Here is a 10,653-nt window from a genome sequence, read left to right as displayed (position 1 = left end):
TAGTTCCCTTTATAAAATAAAGCAGACGCAATCAGTTGAGACCTTCTTCAGGATTTTACTTGCAAGGAGTGAGCAGTTTACAGCAAAGGCAACTTCCTCTCACTGAAGAGAAGACAAGGATTTAGCTCATAATATGTATTGCATTCTGGGAGGTGCATTGTCACAGTACGTGGCAAATATTTCCTGCACAAAGCACGCATTGGGCACATCAGATAAGGATACTCCCACCGGTACTCCCTATTTCTTGCAGCGCAGAAGGGAGAAAACTTCAAAGCTATAGCACAGCTAACAAGGCTTCAGCAAAATATGTTTCAATGATTAAATGCAGCATTTGTCCAACATTTTCCATTTCTGTGGCTGCATTGAGGCAGCCAGGGATTTCCAACCACTGGATGAAAGTACACACTTGGTGTGAAAGGAGCAACAATGTGGATAAACATATGTTGTTCTGGTTTTGTTGTTCCTCATTAGAACCCACCAAGCCAAGCGTCGCCTTCTCCACTAGACGTCTTCTGTGACCATCTCCATGTACCATCACTGCCACACACGCTGTCCGGCGACCATCAACCGCTGCCGTCCTGCTTGTCACATGGCTCCCAGCTCTGTCCTCATGTGTCTCATGTGAAGCACCAGGAGATCACCAAAGTCGAAAGGATGCATTTACAGGAAGGGCATGAATATCAATACAACTCATTGGCTCAAAATGGTGGAATGACTGATCCGAAACCCCCACACGGCACACTCATTGCCCAAGAGCAAGGCTGGCGGAGTCCGGGAGGGCAGAGCCAAGTCCAGCCTCCTCCCGACGGAGGTGATCCGAGGACCCCAGAGTCGTGGCGGACGATGACGGCAGAGACCACGCCATCGTCGCGGCAGGAGGGGACGTTCCCCAGGTGAGCGGCCCCGACGACGCCGGAGCCGAGGAGGACGTCGCCGCAGCAGGCAGCGCCACCCAACCGGCAGGAGGTGACAAGGGCGAGGCCACCAGTACGGCAGACGAACCAGAGACGAGGCCAGATGTGGAGACGAGGCCAGAACCAGAGACGAGGCCGGGACCAGAGATGAGGACAGACGTGGAGACGTGGCCGGAACCGGACCCCCAGGGACCGGTGCAGGCGCGGTCGGAGCCGAGCCACCAGGAGCTGAGACGAGCGTGGTCGGAGCCGAACCACCAGGAGCTGAGACGAGCGTGGCCGGGACCGAGCCACCAGGAGCTGAGACGATCGTGGCCGGGACCGAGCCACCAGGAGCTGAGACGAGCGTGGTCGGAGCCGAGCCACCAGGAGCTGAGACGAGCGTGGTCGGAGCCGAGCCACCAGGAGCTGAGACGAGCGTGGCCGGGACCGAGCCACCAGGAGCTGAGACGAGCGTGGCCGATGCAGATGCGGTTGAAGCCGAGCCGCCAGGAACCGATGCAGATGCGGTCGGAGCCGAGCTGCCAGGAACCGATGCAGATGCGGTCGGAGCCGAGCTGCCAGGAACCGATTTAGATGCGGCCGGGACCGAGCCGCCAGGAACCGATGCAGATGCGGCCGGAGCCGAGCCGCCAGGAACCGATGCAGATGCGGCCGGAGCCGAGCCGCCAGGAACCGATGGAGATGCGGCCGGAGCCGGGCCACCAGGAACCGATGCTGGAGCAGAGACGAACGGGGCCGGAGCCGGGCCACCAGGAACCAATGCTGGAGCAGAGATGAACGTGGCCGGAGCCGGAGCGTCCTCGTGGGAGCCGACAGGAACGGGAACTAGAACGGCATCCTAGTGGGAGCCGACAGGAACGGTAACTAGAACGGCATCCTTGCGGGAGCCGGCAGGAACGGGAACTAGAACGGCATCCTTGCGGGAGCCGACAGGAACAGGAACTAGAACGGCATCCTTGCGGGAGCCGACAGGAACACGAATAGCGTCCTTGCGGGAGCCGACAGGAACGGGAACTAGGCAGAAACTCCATCTGGCGCGACCTCCTCCTGGAGGTCGGCGGGGCCTGCGGCAGAAACTCCAGCTGGCGCGACCTCCTCCTGGAGCCGGCAGGAACGGGAACTAGAACGGCATCCTTGCGGGAGCCGACAGGAACAGGAACTAGAACGGCGTCCTCGCGGGAGCCAACAGGAACAGGAACTGGAACGACCTCTACAGGGCCGACAGGAACTGGAACGACCTCTACGGGGCCGACAGGAACTGGAACGAGAACGGCTTTCTCGCAGGAGCCGACAGGAACAGGAACGAGGACGGCGTCCTCGCAGGAGCCGACAGGAACAGGAACTAGAGCTGGAACGACCGAGTCGGGCCCGCCAAGGGCCAGACAGGTCTCTCCTGGACCAGCGATGGGCAACGCGACCGCCTTCCCAGGACCGACAGGGACAGGGACGGTCTCCTCTCTGGAGCCGGCAGGGCTGCTTGCGGTCTCCTCTCTGGAGCCGGCAGGGCTGCTTGCGGTCTCCTCTCTGGAGTCGGCAGGGCTGCTTGCGGTCTCCTCTCTGGAGCCGGCAGGGCTGCTTGCGACCTTCGCGCTTGTCGGGACGGGCGCTGAACCCGACTGGGCTAGAGACTGTGGGGGGCACGACTGGACTGGAGACTGTGCGGGACACGACTGGACTGGAACCTGAGCGGGGCTAGAGGACGGGGGACCGCACGAGTGCAGGAAATCCTCCCAGCGGAGTAAACATGGGGTTGGGTAGGCTGGTGCAGCCACGACGGTCAGACGGGGCTGGGAAGAGGAAACTGAAACCGGGACCATCGGCGGTGCGACCGGGGCTGACGTAATCCGAGCGGACGGCATGGGAGCTGGTGTGGTGCGGAGCGCGCTGTTTAACTCCCCGAGTCACGTGCACATCCGCTCGTAGAGGCGACGGACACTGGGGCGTTCTAGCACGCTGTCCTCGTCCTCCAAGGTCCACACCGCCACCTCCACGGCGCTTCGCTGGGCCGCCGGGTCGGGCGCCCTCCGATAATCCTCCGCAAGGATCTTAAAATAATTTCGGAGGTTGCTGGGTAAATCGGCACATGAAAGATCCATGGCTTACGGCAAAAACGGGAAAAGCAAAAGAGCGGAGAGAAAAAAAAACGAACTGGGAAATTAACTAGAAGCCGGCTGGGTCCAATTCTGGCCAGATTGTTCTGTCAGAACGTCAAGGCGGCGGACCCACATGCACGGCACGGACAGGCTGGGATATGAATAGCAATAGAAATTTATTCCAACTCGGTGTCGATATCAGGCAGGGTCATACACGGACAGTTCATACAGCGTATACAGGAGCAGGCAGAATCGGTGTCAGGGACAGGCAAGGTTTGTACATGAGAGACTGATTTACAATACCAGATCGTCAGGCGTAGAATCGTGGTCAGGCAGGCAGACAAGGTCGGTAACAGGCCAGAGCAGAAGACCAGGGCTGACAAGGCAGGCAGGGACTAGGCAGGCTCGGAATCAGAGGTCAAAAACAAGATACACGGTGCACGATGGGTCTAGAACAATGAACGCTGAAAACGGTGATAACACGAGCTAACTATCTGGCAACTGGCTATGGTGAATACTGGCGCTTAAATCCACAGGTGAGTAATGACTGATGCAAGACAGGTGTGCGTAACCGGGACGTGAAGCGGGAGCTGACATAATGCGGTAAACAGGAAGTCCTTTCAAACTAAAACAGGAAATGAAGCTGGAGCAAAACATGGGTGACAACAAAGTCCTTTCAAAACAATACCAGAAACAAGAAACCAGATTGTGACAATCCATAAATCAATCTATTAGTAAATTCACACTATAAATTAGAGACTTAAGAGAGCTGAGCTGATCCCTGCAGACTTTGGACAAAGGACAAGTCATATCTGTACATATCTATGCTTATGTGCTGGACAAAGACAGGATAAGGTTTTGCACAGAAATGGGAAGCTTGTTCTGCAGACACATCCTTATTAAACCATGGCATCCACATAAATGTACTGGGCTTCTGCTGAGTAGTTACTGAGCACAATATTACAGTCTGCAGATGTTTGGAAATACTGTAGAGTGAAACACGGTCCATGTCTGCCACCTACAGGGAAAGTGGGGATTATCACCAGCTGGACACTAAGGAATCTGATGAATCTCCTGAATGAATATAAGTCTAAACATGTAACAAAGTTGCAAATCAGTTAAGATTTTATGTAGCCAAAGAGACTAAAGTTAACTTAAGTTAAATCATTACCAGCACATATTAACATGTGTCTTAGATCAGATCTTCTCATCACTATAAGCATATTCTGCTATGACAACAAACACAGACAGTAAACACAGGCAGAAATCTATTTTTTAGAACTGGGTATTTATAGAAACTTCTATAAACCAAAGTACGTGAGTGATTGTGTGATTGCCTGTGTATATACAAGTCCCTGTGATGGACAGGCGACCTCTGCGAAAAACCCTGTCTCTTGTCTGAATGATAGCTGGGAAAGATTCAAGAGAGGACCTGAAGTCTGTTTTTCCTCAAAGCAAAAAAATATTATTTTATTAACTTAAAGTAAGATAAAAAGTAGATGTCGGTCTGTTCAAAATATGGAAAACTACGAAACAAAATATTGCATATATAGAAAAACTGTCGCCTAATAAAGATCTGTGTACCTTTACTGTAAAATTAAACATTTATTAGTATTAAAAAATACCATGTCATACTGTTAAACCTTTATAATTAATAACTTAACTTTGGTGCATAGTTCCAGGCTCAGACCACTTTCCCCCTGATCTACTAGAGGTGTACTATCACCCCACAAAGATTCAGGTATTTTTAACTGTATAGTTTAGGATTTAGCAGTACTTGAAAGTACTATGTCATACTGTAATACAGTCAACTTTGATGATTAATAACCTGACTTTGGTGCATAGTTCCAGGCCCAAACCACTTTCCCCCTGATCTACTAGAGGTGTACTATCACCACACAAAGATCTGTGTATTTTTACTGTATACTTTAGGATTTATTAGTATTCAAAACTACCATGTAATACTGTAACTGTATGGGCTGTATAGTCAACTTTAATGATCAATAACTAGACTTTGGTGCATAGTTCCAGGCCCAGACCACATTCCCCTTGTTCTACTAGAGGTGTACTATCACCACACAAAGATCTGTGTATTTTTACTGTATAGTTTAGGATTTAGCAGTACTTGAAAGTACTATGTCATACTGTAATACAGTCAACTTTGATAATTAATAACTAGACTTTGGTGCATAGTTCCAGGCCCAAACCACTTTCCCCCTGATCTACTAGAGGTGTACTATCACCACACAAAGATCTGTGTATTTTTACTGTATACTTTAGGATTTATTAGTATTCAAAACTACCATGTAATACTGTAACTGTATGGGCTGTATAGTCAACTTTAATGATCAATAACTAGACTTTGGTGCATAGTTCCAGGCCCAGACCACATTCCCCTTGTTCTACTAGAGGTGTACTATCACCACACAAAGATCTGTGTATTTTTACTGTATAGTTTAGGATTTAGCAGTACTTGAAAGTACTATGTCATACTGTAATACAGTCAACTTTGATAATTAATAACTAGACTTTGGTGCATAGTTCCAGGCCCAAACCACTTTCCCCCTGATCTACTAGAGGTGTACTATCACCACACAAAGATCTGTGTATTTTTACTGTATACTTTAGGATTTATTAGTATTCAAAACTACCATGTAATACTGTAACTGTATGGGCTGTATAGTCAACTTTAATGATCAATAACTAGACTTTGGTGCATAGTTCCAGGCCCAGACCACATTCCCCTTGTTCTACTAGAGGTGTACTATCACCACACAAAGATCTGTGTATTTTTACTGTATAGTTTAGGATTTAGCAGTACTTGAAAGTACTATGTCATACTGTAATACAGTCAACTTTGATAATTAATAACTAGACTTTGGTGCATAGTTCCAGGCTCAGACCACTTTCCCCTTCTTCTACTAGAGATGCACTATCACCCCACAAAGATTCGTGCACTTTTACTGTATAGTTTAGGATTTATTAGTATTCAAAACTTCCAGGTCATGCTGTAATACTCTATGGGCCTTATATTCAACTATGATGATGAATAACTTGACTTTAGTGCATAATGCCAGGCCCAGATTATCTCACTTTTCATATAAAAAACTGTAAGTGAGGCTAAGCACACACACATTAAATCCTTTTATTACCATCTGTTAGGACTCCAAAGTGTGACTTTTAATATTGAAACTAAATGTTTAATGTTTAATATAAAGTCATGGAACAGTCAATAACTGAATATTTATGTGTGAAACATACATTACCGTGGTGGAGGAGTTTGTGTGCCTGAATGACCCCGCGAGCTATGTTGTCGGGGGCCAAATGCGGGGGCTGGGCTGAACTGGAGGAAGTGTCCGGAGAGAGGGAAGTTTGGAGTTTGCTTAGACTGTTGCCCCCGCGACCCGCCCCCAGAAAAAGCGGTTGAAAATGGATGGATAGACATAGAAATACAGTTTTGTGCCAAAATGAACAAAACTGTAAGACAAATAGGATATATCCTGTAACTGTTTTATGGTTGAGGAATTATTTACAAAGACAGCAATTCCAGTCCAGTATTCAGCTGTTGCTTTCTTAAGCGTGTTTTTATTTATTAGTAAGCACTGTGCATGAAACCACCTGCAACAGCCATCACACTGTATCTGTAAAAGGGCACATGAATGACCATTTTATAGCACCTGAATGAAATCGTTATTTGTTCTCATCAAACCATTTCCCATGTCTGGAGTTTGTTTTATCAAAGTTATTGCCGTTTCTGTTCTTGCACATTGTAATATCTAGTTTTGAATATTAAAATGTAAATACAAAATGTATATAACCAAATACTCAGGATTAGATTTAATGCAATTATTCTCTCTTCACAGTACAGACTTAAAACAATAAAAAAGAAAGTTACACACTACACTGTTTGTAGTGCAGTACTTATTGGTTTTGTGCTTGACTGTAAGGGCCATATTACAGCATAACATGGTACTACTAAAATCCTAAACTATACAGTAAAAGTACACAGATCTTTGTGGGGCGATAGTACACCTCTAGCAGAACAAGGGGAAAGTGGTCTGGGCCTGGAACTATGCACCAAAGTCTAGTTATTAATCATCAAAGTTGACTATACGACCCATTCAGTAATACAGTATAACCTGGTAGATTTGAATACTAATGAATCCTAAACTATACAGTAAAAATACACGAATCGTTGTGGGGTGATAGTACATTCCTAGTAGAACAAGGGAAAGTGGTCTGAGCCTGGAACTATGCACCAAAGTTAAGTTATTAATTATAAAGGTTTAACAGTATGACATGGTATTTTTAAATACTAATAAATGCTTAATTTTACAGTAAAAGTACACAGATCTTTATTAGGCGACAGTTTTTCTATATATGCAATATTTTGTTTCGTTGTTTTCCATATTTTGAACAGACCGACGTCTCGCTATGAAAAGAGGAAGTCGCGACGAGCGCGTTTTGTGCTCTGCTGTAAAGCGCGTAATACGGGCGCAAGACGTTTTTGAAGCGCGGCTGGCTGAACGACGGATGAACGAACGACGGCTCACTGGACCGCAGTTGTGGCCACTAGGGGGCAACCATTCTACAAACGTTTCCCTGCCCCCAGTAACCTGACAACTGAAAGACATTAAGGTTTGGCAGTGATAGAGAGTTCTGCTTGTTGCTTTATGTAAACACCAAAAGACACAAGGTATTGTCATGTTTAGTTAAAGTGCAAATAAGAATAAATTGTACGGTATTGCAGAACACAGCAGGTGAGTTGGCCTGGGAAACAGGATGTCCATGGTTTGATCACAGCCTCTGCCGCCATATTTTGCCAGTTTGAGCTTAATTTGTGGGTGATTTCTTGATCTGGCATCCTTTTCCCAGGACAAACGTGTCCTAAAAAGCCCCGCCCACCGTGGTTCTACGGTTCCACCAGCGGTGTCTTCATAGTGACGCTGCGGCGCATCGTTGCCAGTTGTGTGGTCAGAGGGCACCGCTTTAACGGCCGTGGTCGTCTGGGAACCAGCCTACAGACACTTAACCTTGACCACATGTTGCGGCTCCGCAAATAGACCCTTTAATGACAACCCAGCATAATAACGGAGTCCTCTTTGACAGGAATGCGCCATGAACACACCGCCGCCGCTCTCTGCACATTTCTTTCTGTCATGAAAACGCATTACATCAGCGCCAGCATTCACACGGAACGACATAAAAGTTGATTTAAGCGAACAGCCGTGATGTCTGCCTGCTCCTCTGTGCAATAAATACACTCGCCTCCGCTTCGAGTCGTGCAGGATCCTGCAGTGAATGTGGAGCAGGTAGGGAGCGCGCTCGCATTCCTACGCGGAGGAAACCGCTCGACATGTTATGACATCAGTACTGTCAGATATGCCACGAAGGTATAAATCACCGAGAGAGAGCAGAGGCTGGAGTAAATGATCCGCTTATGGCTAAATTAGAGAGCACGGGATTTTTAGTGACCCAAACATTATACGTGTTGTTTTTCCCTACATGGCAACCAGCCTGCTTTCATGGCCTGAGCCAAGCAAAACTGTCTCATTAATCAATTAGTTGCCGTGTTTCCTCTGGTGGATAAACACAGGGTTAACATTCAACTACTACTGTGTATAAACCTTCAGCGCACACAACATTGACATATTTATAGACCTTAATCACAATATCCTTTCCTTTATAAGCAACTACTTGACTGTTGTCTTATCACCTCGATTTCAGGTTTTCCGAGGGATAAACCACTGGAAACAGCTTTAATGTAGAATAAAGCTCAACACGCCTCTATGATTAATAGTCCACGGCGTGGCAGATATTGTGTGAATAACACTTTCTATGCTATACGACCCGGGGCACTGTTGCAACTCGACGGCTGCACTTTTATAGCTGCCCTGCTGTGTGAGAGGGATTACGGCAGCCAGCTCCACGTAATTGCCAGTAATCTCAGACTGAATGATTCACAATTATTGTGTCAGTGGGACGCTTTTTCATTTTGTTTTTGACACGTTGGACGACATCTCAGATGCAGACGCTCTCTCAGCGTGTCACAAACCCGATGCGTGTATCGCTCAAGTATGTTCATAGGCCGCGTGTTGACAGACAAGAGCAGCCACTCACATGAAACCCAGCTAGACGTGGGATCGCTGTGACACCTCTGCAGGCTGTTGATAGTTCTGTGAATGCGTCTTCGGAGATTTGATGCCTGGCTTTGATCGCACACCACAGAGGAAAGTGTGACTCACAGAGGTGGTGTCTTATCATCAACAGTGGCGACCTGAAACGAGCGGCCATGACAGACAGCCTGCTGCTTCAGTTCAGTGAAGATGAACGGCTGGACCCACTCTCAGAGCATCAGTATAGTTAACTATTTATTTACATCTTTTATTTGCCATTAGTTTAAAGACAGATCATGACTATTTTTGTAAGCTGAGCACCTCTTGAATGCTCCCATAATGTAATATATGCAGCTCTATATAACACTCTGAAACCCGTTCTACTCTCATTTTACGTTGATACATGTTCTTATACTTTGTTGCACTAGATTTCATAGCATGTGAACATTTCCAAATGGGTTTTTATCTTCTCCTTTTTTATCTTCTTTTTATCTTATCTTAGGTCAGACGTTGGTAACAGTGCAAGGTCTGGTTGGTTCCCTCAGTTGAAAGGAATTTGGTAAATTGTTCTGTCCAGAACAGTAAAAAACTAAGGCAGGAAACCACGGAACTCTGAAAGACGGGTGGGTTCGGGGCAATCTGAGTCTTCCCCACCGGACAGCAGCATTGCAAAATGAATGAGGCGTAATTATGGTCACGAGTGCGTTTCATGTCTTCATGAGTGGGTCTCAAGAAGGTGGATCACTCACAGGGTGGAGCAGTGGGCAATGTCGCCTCACACAATGTCCTGGGTTTGATTCCCGGGGCGGACAGGGTGCCTTTCTGTGTGGAGTTTGCATGTTCTCTTTGTGTTCCCGTGGGTTCTCTGGTTCTCTCCAGCTTTCTCCCAAAATTAGTTGCCCATAGGTGTGAATGGTTGTTTCTCTATGTGATGCCACAGCTGGATTGGCTTCAGCCCCCTGCGACCCCATGTACAGGGTTAAGCGGAATAGAAGATGGATGGATGGATCACTCACAGTGTGAAAGACATACGTGCTTTAACACTGTAAAAGGGAGAGACTGAAATGTCTTGTATTTGGTTGAAGCATTGAATTTGAATTACAGACACTAAACATTGTCATTAAACATAAACTAAACATTTAATTGGTATGAGTGGTTAAGAAATGATGGGTTTGAATGCTGATTAAAAGGTGAGATCATGGGGTAGGACTAGATAAGTCTAACTTCTTCCTACTTCGTTCAAGCATGTACCAGGTCAATTAAAAGCTGAAATGCATTTACTTGTATATGTGCAAACTTATGTGTGTTGGTAGATCAACTGCTTTTTATGTTTAAAAGAATAAAAAATAATAATAATAATAAAAAATTAGCTTCTGCATGTTTTTTAAGTGAGCCTTGCCTTTCTTACTGGTTAGAAGATTGGTAAATGATTTAATCATTAATAGATGAAGGGCTGTAAAGACTGGAGCACAGCAGAGGAGTAGAAGAGCACAGGCCCTGGAGCAGTTCCACCAATCAACCCCAACA

This window comes from Betta splendens, chromosome 14 (genome assembly GCF_900634795.4).
Source record: "Betta splendens chromosome 14, fBetSpl5.4, whole genome shotgun sequence".
NCBI lineage: Eukaryota > Metazoa > Chordata > Actinopteri > Anabantiformes > Osphronemidae > Betta > Betta splendens.
Note: the sequence above shows the minus strand (reverse complement) of the source record.